The following is a 17653-nucleotide window of genomic DNA, read 5'->3' as shown; positions in this document are numbered from 1 at the left end:
AAGCCCTTCATCAGGAATGAGGCTGGGAGCCTCAGGTACAAAGATAAATGGGAGAGGAGTGGGGCTGGGGGGCAAGAAGCTGAGACAGCAATAGGTCGATGGAGGTGGGAGTAAAGGTGATAGGTCGGAGGGGAGGATAGTATAGGTAGGTGGGAAGGTGGATGGACAGATAGCACAGGTCATGAGGACGGTGCTGAGCTGGAAGGTTGGAACTGGGGTAAGGTAGTGAGGGGGAAATGAGAAAACTGGTGAAATCTACATTGATGCCCCGGGGTTGAAGGGTCCCGAGGTGGTGGATGAGATGTTCTTCCTCCAGGCAATGGGTGATAGGGAGTGGCAATGGAGCAGGCCCAGAATCTGCATGCTTTCGGCAGAATGGAAGGGGATGTTGAAGTGTTGGGCCACGGGGCGGTGAGGTTGGTTGGTGCGGGTTTCCCAGAGATATTCTCTGAAGTACTCTGTGAGTAGGTGTCCTGTCTCTCCAATGCAGAGGAGGCCACATCAAGAGGAATGGATACAGTAAATGGCATGTGTGGAAGTGCAGATGAAACTTTGATGGATGTGGAAGGCTCCTTTGAGGCCTTGGATGGAGGCGAGGGAGGAGGTGTAGGCACAAATTTTGCAATTCCTGAGTTGGCAGGGGAAGGCGCCCGAAGGGGAGGGTGAGTTGTTGGGGGACATGGACCTGACAAGGGAATTGTGGAGGGAACGGTCTTTGTGGAAAGTGGATTAGAGGTGGGGAGAGAAATATATCCCTGGTGGTGGGGTCCATTTGTAGAAATGGCGGTGGATAATATGCTTATATATGGAGGTTGGTGGGATGGAAGATGAGGACGAGAGGGTTCTATCTTTATTGCGGTTGAAGGGGTGGGGCTTAAGGGTAGAGATGTGTGGAAGTGGATGAGGTGCGCTAGAGAGTATCATCAATTTGAGGTGACTCGGTGGCACTGTGGTTAGCACTGTTGCCTCACAGCACCAGGGTCCCAGGTTCAATTTCAACCTCGGGCGACTGTCTGTGTGGAGTTTGCACATTCTCCCTGTGTCTGCGTGGGTTTCCTCCGGGCAGGGCAGGTGAATTGGCCATGCTACTTTGCCCATGGTGTTAGGTGCATTCGTCAGAGGGAAATGGGTCTGGGTCGGTTACTCTTCGGAGGGTCGGTGTGGACTGGTTGGGCCAAGGGGCCTGTTTCCGCACTGTAGGGAATCTAATCTGTACAACCATGTGGGAGGGGGAATTACGGTCTTTAAAGAGGGAGAGCATCTTTGGTGTAAGTGGTCATCCTGGGAGCAGAGGCAGAAGAATTGGGAATACAGGATAGCATTTTTGTAGGAGGGAGATTGGGACGAGGTGTAATCCAGGTAGCTGTGGGAGTCGGTGAGTTTGTAGAAAATGCCAGTGTTGAGTCGGTCAACGTTGATGGAGATGGAGAGGTCCAGGAAGGGGAGAGAGATGTGTCAGAGATGGTCCAGGTGAGTTGAAGGTCAGAGTGGAATGTATTGGTGAAGTTGATGAACTGTTCAACCTTCCCGTGGGAGCACGAGCTGCCGCCAATACAGTCATCAATGTAGCGGAGGAAAAGATGGAGAGTGGTGATGGTGTAGCTGTGGAAGATAGACTGTTCCACATAGAGACAGGCATAGCGGGTGCCCATGCGGGTGCCCATGGCTACCACTTTGCTCTGGAGAAAGTGGGAGGATTCAAAGGCGAAATTGTTGAGGGTGAAGACCAGTTCAGCCAAACAAACAAGAGTGTCAGTGGAAGGATACTGGTGGGAACGTCGGGAGAGGAAGAAATGGAAAGCTTAGAGGCCCTGGTCATGGCGGATGGTGGTGTATAGGGTCTGGATGTCCATGGTGAAGATGAGGCATTGGGAGCCAGGGAAACAGAAGTCTTGGAGGAGGTGGAGGGTGAGGGTGGTGTCTCGAATGTATGTGGGGAGTTCCTGGACCAGAGCTATGTGGAGATGAATCCGATGGGGCAGGAACAGGCTGAGACGATAGTTCGGCTGGAGTAGAATAGCTTATGGATCTTGGGTAGGAGGTAGAACCAGGCAGTGCGGTGTTCCTGAACTATGAGGTTGAAAGTTATGGGTGGGAGAACCCCCTGAGGTAATGAGGTTATGTACAGTCTGGGAGATGACAGTTTGGTGATGGGAAGTGAGGTTGTGGTCAAGGGAGTAGTAAGACGAGGTGTCTTCACATTGGCACCTGGCTTCAGTGGTGTAGAGGTCAGCATGCCAAACTACCACTGCATCCCCGTTGTCCGCTGGTTTGATGGTGAGGTTGGGGTTGGGGTTGGAGCAGAGGGAGTGGAGGGCTGCATGTTGTGAGGGTTAGAGGTTTTTGTGGATGGGGGGGTGAACAGGTTGAGGCAGTCAATGTCTCGGCGGCAGTTAGAAATAATGACATCGTGGGCTGGTAACAGACAGGCACAGAGTGTCCAGGTGTATGAGGTGTGTTGGAGGCAGGCAAAGGGGTCCTCGGAAGGTGGGTGGGAGTCTTGATTGACAGAGTAAGCTTGGCGGCTGAGGTAGCAAAAGAAGTGTGTGACGTCACAACATAGTTGAATTCGTTGATGCATGGACTGAGCAGAATGAAGGTAAGACCTTTGCTGAAGATCTGGGGGGGATGGTGAAAACTCAGTAGGGCTGGGAGCTCAGACCTGGTATAGGGCTGGGGTTGGATAAGGGGTTGGAGATTGTAACTGGAGTGGACGCAGTAGTGGGAGGACCAGAGGTGACATCATTTGTGGAAGTGATGCTCACCCCGGGGTTCTGTGGGATCCATGGGGGGGCGGGGGAGGGTGTCGACGGTGTACAGGTGAGTGGGCTCAGTTGGGGCAGAGGTGATTGCGACAGTGGCAGCTGCGGGGGCAGACATGGCAGAATGCGTTGCATCAGTTTTGTTGTAGGGGGCGGAAGTGGCAGAATGTGTGGAATAGGTCGTGTTGGGTGCGGAAGCGGTTGCGGTTCCTCACAAAGGAGACGGAAGTTGTGGAACGGATGACATGGGTGATGTGGGCAGAGTAGAAGTGGCTGGGCCAGTGGATTTCTAGATTTCTAGAGGTGCAATGGTCTGCACCTGAACCAGAATACTGACCAACTCCCTTGTGGGATGGTTTGTTAATTATTGGGAGGAGTTTGAGCAAGTTCAGCTAAGGCAGAGTTTAATAATGACACTGCATATGTTATAAAAGGCAAATGAGCAGAAGAAGTACAGCTGTGTTAAGTCTCAAGGGAGTAAGGCAAGGCTTCTTTAATACCCTAGTATTATCGGTAAGACAAATGAGTTAAGGGCATGAGTTGACATTTGGAATTATGATGTTGTTACCATCACAGAGATCAGTTTGAGGGAGGGAAAAAAGTCTTGGAATCATATAGAAGGGAAGAGACCCTTTGGCCCATTGAGTCTGTCCTGCCATAAATACACCACCACCTACACTAGTCCCACTTTCATGCACTAGGATCAGAGCCTTGAATGTTAGGGCATTTCAAGTGTTCATCGAAGTACTTTTTAAAGGACATGTGGTTTCCCACATCAACTACCATCCTGGGCAGTGCGTTCCAGATCCCCACTGCCCATTAGGAAAAATCTTCTCCTCAAAATTCCCTCGAAACCTGCCTTGCACTTCAAAATGATGCCACCCCTTGTTATTGACCTTTAGACTAAGAAAAACTGCTGTTTTCCACTCAGCATGTCTATGTCCTGATAATCTTATGCGCCTCTTTCAGGTCTCGCATCAATCCTCTCTGCTCCAAAGAAAACAACTGGAGCTTATGCAACCTCTCTTCTTCACCAGACAACACCCTGGTGAATCTCTGCACCTGCTCCTTCCCTGGGAAAGTCGAAGGCTGAAGGATGAGCTTATTGTGGTTTTTAAAATCATGAGGAGCATAGTTACTGTGAATTGTCAAGATCCTTTTCTTGGGGTGGATGAATCCAAAACTAGAGGGAATAGGTTCAAGGTGACAGGGGAAAGACTTAAAAAGGACCTGAGGGATAACAGTTTCACGCAGAGTGGTGCATGTATTGACTGGGCTGAATGGGCAGAAGAAGTAATGGAGACTGGTACAATTACAACATTTATCAGCTATCTAGATGGGTATATGAACAGTAAGTGTTTGAGGCGTATGGGCCAATTGGGACTAGGTCAAATTGGGATGTCTGATCATTATGGGCAAGTTGAACAGAAGGGTCTGTTTCCATGCTGTATGACTCTTATGATTCTATGGCTCATAGCAGTTATATTCTTCCAATAGTGCATTGGCTAGAACTGCACAGAGTACTCCAGCAGTGGTCAAACCAAAGTTCTTACACTTCCAACATAACCTCCCTGCTCTTATATTCTAGACCATAGCTGAAAATGTGTTGCTGGAAAAGCACAGCAGGTCAGGCAGCATCCAAGGAGCAGGAGAATCGACGTTTTCGGGCATGAGCCCTTTCTCATTCCTGAAGAAGGGCTCATGCCTGGAACATCAATTCTCCTGCTCCTTGGATGCTGTCTGACTCGCTGTGCTTTTCCAGCAACACATTTTCAGCTCTGATCTCCAGCATCTGCAGTCCTCACTTTGTCCTAGAATATTCTAGACCATAACTGATAAAAGCAATTGTCTCACATGCCTTCTTAACTACCTGGAGCTGACATGACTGCCCTCCAACAACCATAACCAACTTCCCTCCATACCTATTGATTCCAGTTTTGCTCAGGCTCCTTGCTGCCACACACTCTCACTCTCACCTCAGCTCAAATAGGATTTGAATAGTAACTTTATTTTTGTATGGCATGGAAGCAAAAGTTGAAGAGCCTTTTTCTGTGCTGACAATTCATATGAGTATGACTCCAGAGCAATTGGAGGTGGTCGTAAGGAATCATGGAAAGGACATTTCCCTTTTGGGTGAAATGTCGGAGTACCAAATACAGAGAATCTTGATATCTAGCAATATTCAGGACTGGATTAAAAATAAAAAAGCAGTTCTTAAAAGTTACAAAGAAAGCAAAATAACAGAGACCTGAGTGGAGTATAGAAAGTGCAAGGGTGATTTTAAGAAAACAATTAAAACAGCAAAGAGGGGTTGTGAAAGAAACACTGATTGGCAAGATTGTGGAGAATCCCAAGATATTCCACAAGTATATCAAGGGGAAAAGATTAAGAGAGGGAATGTGTGGAGCCCATGAGTGACTAAGAGGACAATCTGTGGGTGGAGCATTAGTATGCTGATAGAGTGTTAAATTTGTACCTCACATCTGTCTTAACTTGGAGGATACAGGTAGAAAATTCAGGAAGGGGGACTGTGAGGATCTTGAGTAGATTGACAGAGGGGCATATGAGAGGTTTTAGTGAATTTAAAACTGGACAAATCCCAGGTCCAAATGAGTTGTACCCCAGGATGTTGTGGGAGGTGAGGTAGGAAACAACAGGGGCTCTGACCCCGTGTGCAGTTATGTACCAGAGACAGAGGTCAATCCCTTGTGGGACGCTGGTGTCACTGGCTGGCCAGCATTTATTGCCCATCTTTAGTTGCCTTTGAGAAGTTGATTGTGTTACATCACGGTGGCAAACCTTTCTGTTAATTAAACCAAACACCCAGAAAAGATCAACTCACTTAGTAGTCTGTTAAAATATAGCGACAGAGAAGTTCTAACTTCCACTATTTCAAGAAAATAATATCAATTTTTTTTAACTCTAAAAGTGAAATTAAACTTGTATTAACAACTCAAAGCCTCCCCTCCTCTTACCTGCTTATTACCTGCCTCCAACTCTATAACAACTTACTATTCCAATAAAATTACATTAACTTAATTTCAAAAACAGGCAGCAGCTATTGTCTTTGGTGTTTGCCTTCTTCCGGTTGAAGATCTCCCTGGATCATATCCTTCCTTTTTACTGCAGATGTGTTTCATATGAATAGGTACCTTGTATTTCCTAAATTCTTGGATCTGTGCTGATGGCAGTTGCTCTTTCTGATTTTAAAAATGCCTGTCTCTTTTTCACCCCAACATCAGATGGTGTCATTAGTTCAATGTTGGCAAAACAATAAATTCAAACTCAGTTGGGTTTTAGTATCCTGGGGCATCATTTAAACTGATTGGTTAACTTTGAATTGTTGAGAATGTGGTGTTGGAAAAGCACAGCAGGCCAGGCAGCATCCGGGAAGCAGGAGAATCGACGTTTCGGGCATAAGACTTTCATCAGGATGAAGGTCATTCCTAAAGAAGGACTTAGGCTCAAAACATCGATTCTTCTACTCCTCAGATGCTGCCTGACCTGCTGTGCTTTCCTGGCACCACACTCTTGACTCTGCTCTCCGGTATCTGCAGTTCTCACTTCCTTGTAAATTTGAATTGTTGTCAAAACAGCAACCAACTCAGGTATCTATTTCACAGCCAAATGTTACATATTTTCAATTTTCCAGTATGGTCTGAGACTGGTGTCTAGTCATATGACACAAGTACTTGTCATCTTTCCGTTCAGAACAGCATTTACTCTCTCGTAAAGATACAGTACACGCCTTCAACTTCATAACACTTAGCCTCTTAAGAAAAAAATTAATCATCATAAAGAAAAGATGGCTTCATTTTTTTTCTAACTCTTAATCCTACTACAATAAAATGTATAGGTCATTAATTGAATATTAATTTCTGCATTCATACATTATAAATATAAAACATTGGAATCTGTCCAATTTAATGTACACATTTTCCTCTAAATCTGCGATAACACATCTGTTATCACATGTTTACAACCTGCAACATGTACAATTTGTAAATTTAGAGTCTTTAAGATAAGACGCCAATGAAATAGTGTCATATTTTTGTCTTTTTAAATCGTTCCAAGTATGGAAGAGGATTGTGGTCCGTGTATACAACAGTCTCTGACACATTGTTTGTCATATAAGCATTAAAGCCAGTTCCAAACTCAATAATTCTTTCTCAATGTAGCGTATTTTTTTCTGGTGGGTGTTACATTTATTTGAAATGTAGCCAACTGGATGTTTAATTCCATCACCATCCTCCAGGAGCAGTATAGCTCCAACTCCTATATCGCTGGCATGAACTGCACTTTTGAAGGGTTTGAATAAAATGGTGTAGCTAAAACTGGTGTGCTGGTTAATACTGCCATTAATTTCTCAAATGCCTCAAGGCATTGTTCTGTCCACCAAAATTTTGTGTTGGCCTTTAGTAAATTTGTTCGCATTACCACCACGCTGCTGAAATTTGGAACAAACTTCCAGTAGAATCCACTTAGTCCCAAAAATCAAAGTACCTCTTTCTTTGAAGATGGTTGTGGAAATTCTTCAATGAGCCTTCATCTTCGTGTTCCTTGGGGTCAGCGTTCCATGACCAATGTTATATCACAGGAAAGTCACCTCTGCCTTCCCAAATTCTGTTTTCTTTAAGTTTACAACCAGTTTTGCTTCTTTTAGTCACTCAAAGAGCTCTGTCAACTGCCCCATGTGATCTTTCCATGACTTGCTAAAGATCACTATATCATCCAGAGAGACTGCACAGTTTGTTAACCCAGCCACAATTCTGCTCATGAGTCTTTGGAATGTGGCTGGTGTGTTCTTCGTTGCAAAAGGCATCCCTTTGAATTGATCTTGTCCAATTGGCGTTACAAACACAGAAACTTCTTTCACTTTCTCTGATAAAGTGTACCTGCTAATAAGCTCGCAATTCTTCCAGCTTTGTGATGTAACTGGCTTGTCCAACTTTCTCTATACAGTCCTCTAATCTTGGCATTGGGTATGAGTCTGATTTTGTTATGGTGTTGACCTTCTGATAGTCCACACAATATTGTTGAGACCTGTCAGGTTTGGGAACTAACACAATTGGCAAACTCCACTCACTCTGACTCAGTTTGATGAGGTTTAGGGATGGAATTCCAAGTTTAGGATCCTGTAGCCAAGTATCTGTAAAGGCAATTCAATCTTATCCATTAAGTCCCAGAGTGATCAAATCATCAATTTTGTTTGATAAATGTAATTTGCATCCAGACTTTAATTCCGTTGTTTTCTTTTACATGAACCCAGCACTGAGATCACCCAGCACCAACAGTGCCCAGCGCTGGGATCACCCAGCACCAGCCGAACCCAGCACTGAGATCACCCAGCACCAGCAGTGCCCAGCACAGGGATCACTGAGCACCAGCAGAACCCAGCACTGAGATCACCCAGCACCAGCAGTGCCCAGCACTGAGATCACCCAGCACCAGCAGTACCCAGCACTAGGATCACCCAGCACCAGCAGAACCCAGCACTGAGATCACCCAGCACCAGCAGTGCCCAGCAATGAGATCACCCAGCACCAGCAGTACCCAGCACTAGGATCACCCAGCACCAGCAGTGCCCAGCACTGAGATCACCCAGCACCAGCCGTGCCCAGCACTAGGATCACCCTGCACCAGCAGAACCCAGCACTGAGATCATCCAGCACCAGCAGAACCCAGCACTGAGATCACCCAGCACCAGCAGTGCCCAGCACTGGGATCACCCAGCACCAGCAGTACCCAGCACTGTGATCACCCAGCACCAGCAGAACCCAGCACTGAGATCACCCAGCACCAGCAGTGCCCAGCACTAGGATCACCTAGCACCAGCAGTGCCCAGTACTAGGATCACCCAATACCAGCAGTGCCCAGTACTGGAATCACTTAGCACCAGTGATGCCAGCACTATGATCACCCTGCACCAGCAGTGCCCAGCACTGGGATCACTGAACACCAGTGGACCTCTGCACTGGGATCACCCAGGCTTAGAATAAACAGGTTTTCCAGGATCAGCACTAATGTGACTGGGGTGGAAAATGGAAATGTTTACCCAGATTCTGGTTACTGTTGCAATTCTACATTGAAATTCTTCGCTGCCTCCACAGAAGGAGTGGTAACCCATTTGAAGAGCTAGTTACCTTCAATTTTTCAGAATGAGCGTCACAGAATCATACAGCGCAAAAACTGCCCTTTGGCCCTTCAAGTCTGCACTAAAAAATCAATGCTAAATCTACACGAATCCCACTCTCTTGTACTTAGACAACAGCCTTTATTGTTATGTCTTTTCAAATACTCATACTTGTCAAAGGTTGTAAGGCCTTACGTATCTGGCAATACTTTCCAGATACCCACCACACTGAGGTTAGTAACGTGTTTTGTTAAATTGCCTCTAAACCTCCTGCTAGTCACCTGAAAATGATGCCTCCTCATTATTGACCCACAACTAAGGGAAACAGCTGCTTCCTGTCCACGCTGTCAATGCCCCTCACAATCATATAGACCTCTATCAGGCTTTCTCTGCTCAAAAGAAAACACCCTGAGCTTATCCAGCCTCCCTTTATTGCTGAAATGCTCCATCCCAGGGAACATCCTGGTGAATCTCCTCTGCACCCCCTCCAGCGCAATCACATCCTCTCTCCAGCTGGGGCCTGACCAGAATCCTGTCCAGCTCTAACAACACCTCCCTGCATTTATAATCTATGCCTCATCTGATAAAGATGTGTCTCATCTGCCTTCTTAATCACCCAATCCTGACACCTTCAGGGATCTGTAGACAAATAAGCCCACATCCCTCTGTCCTTCTGAGCTTCCTAGTGTCCCGCTGTTCCTAGTGTCCCTTACCTTGTTACACCTTCCAAAGTGCATCACCTCACATTTATTCAGGTTAAATTCCATTTGCAACTGATCTGACTACAATACTCCCTTATCCTGGTTCTACTGGCCTGCAGTAACACAAACAGACCTTCTCCCACTACCAAAAGAAAAACTAAAAGAACTGCAGATATTATAAATCAGAGACACAAATAGAAATTACTGAAAAAGGTCAGCAGGTCCAGCAGCATCTGTGGAGAGAAAGTCGAGTTAACGTTTCAGGTAGAGTGACCCTTCTGAGAACTGCAGGTTTCCTTATATGGCTCCCCACCACTCCCCCTCCTCTCTTACCTGTCCTTTCTATTCTTGCAATGGCTTCTATACCCTGGAACAGCCATGTTTCTGTAACAGCCATGATATTCCAGTCCCATGTTCCCATTAATGCCCTGTGTTCCTGTCCAGCCTCTTGCATTGAAATAGCTACAAATTAATTGATCAGACTTCCCTAACTCCCTGACATGTTCTTGCCTTTCTTGCCTATTTAACTTGTTCTCTTTAACTTCTGCACCAACCTCAACCTTTTCTCTTGTCTCACGGCTGCGGAGGGTCCCTGCCACGAGCCAGACTACTTTAAACCCTCCCGAGTGGCTTCAGCAAATGTCCCCACCAGGACATTGGTCCCTCGTCAGTTTGGGTACAACCTGTCCCTCTTGTTCAGGTCACCCCTGCCCCCAGAAGCGATCTCAATCATCCAAAAAATCTGAATCCCTGCCCCTTTACACCAACTCCTCAGCCACACTTTCATCTGCCTTATCCTCCTATTGCTATTCTCACTCACACTTGGCACTGCCACTCATTCAGAAATTACTATCCTCAGGATCCTACTTTTCAACCTCCTGCGTAACTCCCTGCATTTATTCTGCAGGACCTGAGCCCTTTTTCTTACTATGTTGTTGGTACCAATGTGCACAATGACCTCTGGCTGCAACTTTTCTGGGAATTTGTTTCAAATGCTCTGGGATGTTGTTGACCCAGGGATGCATCACACCATCCTGGAGTCTCAAATGGTACCCTTTATTTCATGCAGACTATTCAGAGAATAGCTAAACAGACAGTAGGGCCCCTCAAGGATTAAAATGGACATGTTTGTGTAGAACCACAGGAGATGGTTCAATGAATCAATGAATATTTATTCCCTGTGTTTTCCGTGGAGAAAGACATGTAGACTTGGGAACTTGGGAAAGTTAGTGTTAATAAGACCATAAGACATAGGAGTGGAAGTAAGGCCATTCGGTCCATCGAGTCCACTCTGCCATTCAATCACTCCGGCATTCTCCCCATAGCCCTTAATTCCTTGTGGCATCAAGAATTTATCAATCTCTGCCTTGAAGACATTTAGCGTCTCGACCTCCACTGCACTCTGCGGCAATGAATTCCACAGGCCCACCACTCTCTGGCTGAAGAAATGTCTCCGCATTTCTGTTCTGAATTGACCCCCACTAATTCTAAGGCTGTGTCCACGGATCCTAGTCTCCTCGCCTAACGGAAATAATTTCTTAGCGTCCACCCTTTCCAAGCCATGTATTATCTTGTAAGTTTCTATTAAATCTCCCCTTAATCTTCTAAACTCCAATGAGTGCAATCCCAGGATCCTCAGCCATCCCTCATATGTTAGACCTACCATTCCAGGGATCATCCGTGTGAATCTCCGCTGGACACGTTCCAGTGCCAGTATGTCCTTCCTGAGGTGTGGGGACCAAAACTAGACACAGTACTCCAAATGGGGTCTAACCAGATCTTTATAAAGTCTCAGTAGCACAACAGTGCTTTTATATTCCAACCCTCTTGAGATAAGTGACAACATTGCATTCGCTTTCTTAATCACAGACTCAACCTACATGTTTGCCTTTAGAGAATCCTCGACTAGCACTCCCAGATCCCTTTGTACTTTGGCTTTACGAATTTTCTCACCGTTTAGAAAGTAGTCTATGCTTTTATTCTTTTTGCCAAAGTGCAAGACCTCGCACTTGCTCACGTTGAATTCCATCAGCCATTTCCTGGACCACTCTCCCAAACTGTCTAGACCCTTCTGTAGCCTCCCCACTTCCTCAGTACTACCTGTCTGTCCACCTAACTTCGTATCATCGGCAAACTTTGCTAGAATGCCTCCAGTCCCCTCATCCAGATCATTAATATATAATGTGAACAGCTGTGGCCCCAACACTGAATCCTGTGGGACACCACTTGTCACCGGCTGCCATTCCAAGAAAGAACCATTTATCCCAACTCTCTGCCTTCTGTCAGACAGCCAATCCTCAATCCATACCAGGAGCTCACCTCGGACACCATGGGCCCTCACCTTGCTCAGCAGCCTCCCGTGTGGCACCTTATCAAAGGCCTTTTGGAAGTCTAGATAGACCACATCCACTGGGTTTCCCTGGTCTAACCTACTTGTCACCTCTTCAAAGAATTCCAACAGGTTTGTCAGACACGACCACCCCTTACTAAATCCATGTTGACTTGTTCTAATCAGACTCTGCTCTTCCAAGAATTTAGAAACCTCATCCTTAATGATGGATTCTAGAATTTTACCAACAACCGAGGTTAGGCTAATTGGCCTATAATTTTCCATCTTATGTCTTGATCCTTTTTTGAACAAGGAGGTTACAACAGCCATCTTCCAATCATCCGGGACTTTCCCTGACTCCAGTGACTTTTGAAAGATCTCAACTAATGCCTCCGCTATTTCCTCAGCCACCTCTCTCATAACTCTAGGGTGTATCCCATTGGGGCCAGGAAATTTATCATTCTTAAGACCTTTTAGCTTTTCTAGCACTTTCTCTTTTGTAATGACAACCATACTCAACTCAGCCCCCTGACTCCCTTTAATTGTTGGGATATTACTCATGTCTTCCACTGTGAAGACTGACACAAAGTACTTGTTAAGTTCTCCTGCTATTTCCTTTTCTCCCATCACTAGGCTTCCTGCATCAGTAATGTCTTGGGGACAGTCCATATCACAGTAAAGGAGGTGTTGAACATATTAGAATGTATAAAGGTGGATAAATCTCCTGGTCGTGACCAGATTTATCCAAGGACACTGCAAGACTCTAGAGAAGAAATTGTGGGGACCCTGGCATTTTGCATCATCGTTAGCCACAGCTGAGGTCCCAGAAGACGGGAGGGTAGGGAATGTTGTGCCGTTATTCAAGAAGGCCTGCAAAGAAAAACCTGAGAACTATCAAACAGCGAGCTTAACATCTGTAGTAGGTACGTTACTTGAGAAGATCCTGAGCGAGAAGATATAGATGTACTTGGAAAGTCAGGGTTTGATTAGCATGGCTGTGTGTGTGGGAGATCATGTCTGACAAATTTGTTAGAGTGCTTTGATGAAGTGCCCAGGAAGATCGACAAGGATAGGGCGGTAGATGTAATCTATATGGATTTAGTAAGGCCTTTGATAAGGTTCCCCTTAGTAGGCTGAGCTGAAAGGTTTGATCGCATGGAATCCAGGAGCAGCTGGCAATTGGATTGATGGTAAGAAGCAGAGAGTGATCGTGGAAGGGTGCTTATTGGACGGAAGGCCTGTGACTAGTGGGATGCATCAGGGATCAGTGCTGGGACCCTGGTGTACGTGGCAGGTACTCATGCAACTTATACAACGTTGTCTATTTCATACGCTGCAGGAAAGGATGCCCTGAGACATGGTACATTGGCAAGACTAAGCAGCGGCTATGGCAACGGATGCATAGACACCGCACAACAATCCATAGACAGGAGTGTACTCTCCAAGTCGGAGAACATGTCAACAGTCCGGGATATTTGATCTCGGACCTGCAGGTAACCATCCTTCAAGGCAGACTTTTGGACAGGCAGCAGTGAAAAGTGGCCGAGCAGAGGCTGATAGCCAAGTTCAGTACCCATGGGGATGGCCTCAACTGGGACCTTGGGTCCATGTCACACTACAGGTGGCCCCATTGCACTACACACACACACGCACACATACACACACACGCATATACACATACATACACACACACACACACACGTGCACGCACACACTCACACTCTCCTACACATGCCTACAGACATACACACTCAAGCAGAGCCTCTCTCATACGCTCACACATACACTCCCACACTCACACACATACTCTCTCACAGATCCCCACAACCCTCCCCCAGCCACCCCCCAACACACACACACCCACATGCACACATACACATATAAGTTTGTGAGTTGAATCTGTACTTGCAGAATTACATTTTACTTTGCTCAAAACCTGCATGAATCCATGTAAGATTCTGTAAATCTGTTTTTTAGATTAGCATCAGTCTGACCATTGTGGCACAGACAGTCTCACACAGGGAAGCTCACACCTTCAATACATTATCTGGGCCAACATGATACCAATTGTTAAATATCACTTAATGTAACTTTTAAAAACAATTTGCGATTTACATATAAAAGATCTGAAACCAACATGGTCATTCTAACAGATGAGATACTTAACAAACAATCCAGGTCTTTATCAATATATAATTTCAGTTACATCACATTGTAAACTTTTGCTGTAAATTCTGTGTCTTACAATCTTATTCCCTCCAACCACCTGATGAAGGAGCAGCGCTCTGAAAGCTAGTGCTTCCAGTTAAACCTGTTGGATGATAACCTGGTGTTGTGTCATTTTTAACTTTGCACAGATACGAAAGTTGACGTGGAATGAACAGAGATGCTGTTTGATCAGATGGGTGACACAGAACAGGAGCAGATAGATGGCAAAGCAGACATTTTTAATTCAGATAAATTAACTGTGTTACAGCAGAAAGATGAAAATTTAAAGCATTTTATTAAAAGGTACACACAGAAAAAATAATTCAATGTATTCCCTGAATGTTACTATCTTGAAAAAAATGTCTGAATGAGGAAATGGAGGCCATCACATATTCAGGCAGATGAAAAATGGATAGATGTTCATCAAGTCATATTGCCAGTGGGTTATAATAAGGAGGTGTTATGGGTAGTACATGAGCTACCACTAATGGAACGTTTAGGAGTGAGAAAAACTCAATCTGAAATACAGAAACATTTTCACTGGTCTGAACTGCACAAAGATGTAGTTGATTCCATGTAAGATTCTGTAAATCTGTTTTTTAGATTAGAATCAGTCTGACCATTGTGGCACAGACAGTCTCACACAGGAACCTCACACCTTCAATACATTATCTGGGCCAACATGACACTTACTTGAGAATGTAACTTTTAAAAAAGCTTTGCATTTTACATATGAAAGAACTAAAACCAAGATGGTCATTCTAACAGTTGATTCACTTGACAAACAATCCAGATCTTTTACATATATAATTTCAGTTACATCACACTGTTACATCACTCCACAACCACTTGATGGAGGAGCAGTGCTCCGAATGCTAGTGCTTCCAGATAAACCTGTTGGACTGTGACCTGTTGTGTGATTTTTAACTTTATGGGCCCATTGCTGTTTGTTATCTATATCAATAATTTGGATGAGAATGTAGAAGGCATGATTAGTAAGTTTGCGATTGACACTAAAATGGGAGGTATCGTGGACAGTGAGGAAGGTTATCAGAAATTGCAGCAGGACTTTGATCAGCTGGGGAAGTGGGCTAAGAAATAACAAATGGAATTTAATACAGATAAGTGTGAGATCTTGCATTTTGGAAAGTCAAATCAAGGTCGGAGTTTTATGGTGAATGGTAGGGCCTTAAGGAGTGTAGTGGAACAGAGAGACCATGGGGTTCAGGTGCACAGTTCTCTGAAAGTGGAGTCCCAGGTAGACAGGACAGTGAAGAAGGCTTTTGGCACACTGGCCTTCATCAGTCAGGGCACTGCGTAGAGAAATTGGGAAGTTACATTACAGCTGTACAGGACATTGGTGAGGCTGCACTTGGAGGATCTGTTCAGTTTTGGTCACCTTGCTATAGGAAGGATATTATTAAACTGGAAAGAGAACAGAAGAAATTTACAAGGATGTTGCCAGACTTAATGGCCTGAGTTATAGAGAGAGGTTGGAACAAGCTAGGACTTCTTCTTTAGGGCGTAGGAGAAAGGGTGGGGATAGGGGGGTTCTCATAGAAGTGTATAAGATGGTGAGAGGCATGGATAGGGTAAATGGGTTGGAGAATTAAGGACTAGAAGACATCAGTTTAAGGTCAGACAGAAAAGAATAAAAGGGAATCTGAGGGTGGTACACAATAGAATGAGCTGCCAGTGCAAGTGGTGAGGCAGGTACATTAACAACATTTGAAAGGCATTTGGACAAATTCATGGATAGGAAAGGTTTAGAAGGATATGGGCCAAGTGCTGGGAAATGGGGTTAGCGTGGATGGATATTTTGGTCAGTATGGACCCATTCTGGCTAAAGGGCCTATCTCTGTGCTATAGGACTCTCTGACTGTATTCAGGGAATTAATTCATGACTCTCAGTAAAGGTTTATCCCAAGCAAGACCAAGCAAAAACATAACATCTGAGGAACAGGAGGAAGCCATTCAGCCTCGCGATCCTGATCCACCAGACCAACGGATTCTGGATCAGTTCATTTTAAATAAGATTCCTAAGTTTTTATTAAGCAAAGGTAATAAACAAATATAGGCCAAAGGCAGGTATATGGATTTTGACCACAAATTAGCTGTGATCTCATTGCATGGCAGAATGGATCCAAGGATCTGAATGGTCTGCGGCAGTCCCGAAGTTTCTATTTAACTGTTTCCATGACCTTATCCACCCTCTCCAGCATTGTGGGGCACTACTTAACCAAATACAGAACCCTCCTCCTTTTTTCTCCTTCTCTGTCTTCCTGAACATTTAGAATCAAGAATCCTTAATAGCCAATCCTGCCATTCCTCGAACCAAGACCCTGTTATCTGCACAAAATAATAATTCCATGTTGTAATCTGCACTGTAACTGCTCAAGTATATTTACTGTATTTTGCATATTGCTAGACTGCAGATCACCATTTAGACTTCATCTTTTCCACTGACTCCATTCATAACTTACTGGTCCCTATTTCTGTTCTATCTGCCTTTCCCAGGAAGTGGTGTCACCTGTATTCTTAAGAATAAATGGGATGTTTGATACTGGTGCAAAATATCTGTTCAACTCCTCTCCATTACCCTATTCCCTGTAGGCCAGTTAACTTAACTTCTGCTGTGGGATAAAATGCTTGAATCTACCATCAAGGAAGAAATAGGAAAACATCTCGCCAGACACAGCAGGGATTCATGAAAGGCAGATCATGCTGAACTAATTTACTGCAATTCTATTAAGACATTATGGACACGATGGACAAGGGGGACCTAGTGGATGTGCTGTATCTAGATTTCCAAAAGACATTCAACAGGTGTCCCCCCAAGTGCTCCTGCATAAGATTAGGGTTATAGTCAGGGGGAGGAAAGGGAACCATCAGAAAGGGCAGGGATCCCCTGTGGCCGTTCCCCTCAGCAATAAGTATACCATATTGGATACTGCTAGTGGGGACAGCCTACCAGGGGAAAGCCATAGTTGTCAGGTCTCTGGCACTGAGGCTCAGAAGGGAAGGGGGGAGAATAGAAAAGTGCGAGTGGTAGGGGACTCAAGAGTTAGACAGACTGACAGGAGATTTTGTGGTCAGGTACAGGACTCCCGGAAGGTGCCAGGGTCCGGGATGTCGCCGATCAGGTTTACAGGATTCTGAAGGGAGAGGGTGAGCAGCCAGAAATCGTGGTACATATTGGCCCCAATGTTACAGCCAGGAAAGGGATTGAGGATCTGAAAAGTGACTACAGTGAGTTAAGTTGGAAGCTGAAGAGCAGGACGAGTAGAGTAGTGATCTCTGGTTTGCTACCGATGTCACAAGATAGTGAGGTGAGGAACAGTCAGCAAAGGCAGCTTAATATGTGGCTGTGAGGCTGATGCAGGAGGGAGGGCTTCAGATACCCAGACCATTGGGATACCGTCTGGGGAAGATGGGACCTGTACATGAAGGACGGGTTACACCTGAACTGGAGGGGCACAAATGTCCTGGGTGGGAGATTTGCCTGTGTGATTCGGGAGGG

The sequence above is a fragment of the Hemiscyllium ocellatum genome, chromosome 1 (genome assembly GCF_020745735.1).
Source record: "Hemiscyllium ocellatum isolate sHemOce1 chromosome 1, sHemOce1.pat.X.cur, whole genome shotgun sequence".
Taxonomy (NCBI): domain Eukaryota; kingdom Metazoa; phylum Chordata; class Chondrichthyes; order Orectolobiformes; family Hemiscylliidae; genus Hemiscyllium; species Hemiscyllium ocellatum.
The sequence above is the reverse complement of the archived record's forward strand: the minus strand, read 5'-3'. Positions refer to the sequence as shown.